The sequence below is a fragment of the Lepus europaeus genome, chromosome 4 (assembly GCF_033115175.1).
Source record: "Lepus europaeus isolate LE1 chromosome 4, mLepTim1.pri, whole genome shotgun sequence".
Lineage (NCBI taxonomy): Eukaryota > Metazoa > Chordata > Mammalia > Lagomorpha > Leporidae > Lepus > Lepus europaeus.
Window position 1 is genome coordinate 14944750 of NC_084830.1, and position 1917 is coordinate 14946666.

Consider the following 1917-nt stretch of genomic DNA (forward strand, 5'->3'; position numbering starts at 1 on the left):
ATGGGGAAGTGAGCATGGGGCAAGGTCCAGACCCGGAAGTGACTCCCCATTATATTCATCCACCTTCCATTTGCCACAACTTAGTGGCATTGCTGTGTGCCCGCCCAGAGATACAGGACATGGACTTACTGTACAGCTGGTCATCTCCAGCACACGTTCCAATGAAGCCCCATCTAACTCCCTACTGTCTTTATAGTTGAGGCTTTTTCTAACAGTTTAAATGTCAGAGCCCAGATATCTTCAAATATTTCGTGGCAGATCCCCCGTGTTGTTCCTGGTTAGAGAGAAAAGTTATGTGTCAAGGTACGGGTCAACTTTGGCCAAAACAACTAACAGTATCAAATTCTGTGTTTGACAATTTGCATTCCTGCTCACAGATGTGCAATGTCACTGTGCTGTGCTCAGCTTGGTTCATTGTGTCTGCTCATTACCGGGTCTGAGCCAGTGGATGAGCCCATGTATGGGACATGTTGTTGTCACAGCATAGTTCGAGAGCAGGGAGACAATTCCAATCCATATACATGGATTTAAAGATTCTGCTCACACTTGGTATCTGACATAGCCACTCACAGTCCATTGGTTAAAGGGATTATCACAGATAAGCCCAAAGTCAATGGGCACAGGAATATATTTTGCCCATAGGGAAGGAGGGCAAGAATGGAGAGAAAATAAACATTGATAACTAAATGATACAACCTATCAATCTATCTAAGCCAGACCCTGTATGGAAAACATAACAAATATTATTTCATGAGGCCCCACTTAGCATTTAGAAAATAGACTTAGAAATAGACTTAGAAAATAGACTTAGAAATAGACTTCAAGGAGGTTACAATTTGCTCATACTCTCAACAGCTGGTAAGAGGTAGAACCAAAATTCAAATTCAGGTCTGTTTGACTCTAAACGCGTATATCCTTTACCTTGCCCTTCTATTATGAGTCAAATGAGAAAAAGACTTGCTTAGAATGGAGATTTCATATCTCTTTGTTTACTTTTCTAGAAACCAGAGCAAAGTTATATTTTGGAGTCCTTCTCATCTCTCCTTCTCCATGCGTGTCTGCAGCTTTCAGCTCCTTGAGGATACACTAAGATGCTGTCATAGGTTGAAGGTGACCAGCTTCTACTGGAGACCACATTAGACACTGGCAGGCATGCGTGGGCCCAGTAAGGACCTCTTTACGCCTTGTATAGAACTCTAGTATAGCAATTGCCACAGTGTGTGAAGTTTATTGAATTTTATTCTTCCATTTATAACAATGGTGATCCTTAACTAGTTTTGAAAAATCTGTTTGAGGGGCAGTCCTGCATCTCTGAGAAAACAGTAAAGACTTGTGTCTCTCATGTTAGAAAAACATACACCAGTGCTCACTTCGGCAGCACATATACTAAAATTGGAACGATACAGAGAAGATTAGCATGGCCCCTATGCAAGGATGACACGCAAATTCGTGAAGCGTTCCATATTTCTTTGTAATCCATAAGGTGTACACTGGAAATTTATATTCATTAAATAAAAGTTAAAAAAAATAAAAAGAAAAAAAAAAGAAAGAAAAACATACACCATCATATGCCTGCAATTTCAATGGTCTGTGGATTCTTAATTTTCATTCCCAGATGAGAGCTGATGGTCACAAGAGTACAAGAACCTCATACATTTATTCCTAACAGCCAGCTCAGAACTGAGAGTTCAAAGTAGGTCCTGAGTACATGTTGGTTGAACAAATGAATAGGTGAAGCAAGGAAGATGGTATAGCAAAGCTCACACAGAGTTCATCATGTACCAGGTGCTGTTCTAAGGGCTTTCTGCATATTTCCCTACTGGATCCACAAAACCCATGAGGTCAACACTATTATCAGCTCCATTTTATAGAAGAGGAAACCAAGGCATCAAAGGCTTCATTAATTTGCTCAGCCTC

The 1917-nt window shown here is 40.6% G+C and overlaps 1 non-coding gene across 1 annotated transcript; it reads left to right on the forward strand.

Annotated features, from left to right (window-relative positions):
• The first annotated feature begins 1362 nt into the window (after positions 1-1362).
• LOC133758919 (U6 spliceosomal RNA) lies at positions 1363-1469 on the forward strand. The gene has a single exon (XR_009865825.1). It is a non-coding gene; the product is annotated as a U6 spliceosomal RNA (small nuclear RNA).
• Positions 1470-1917: the final 448 nt, after the last annotated feature.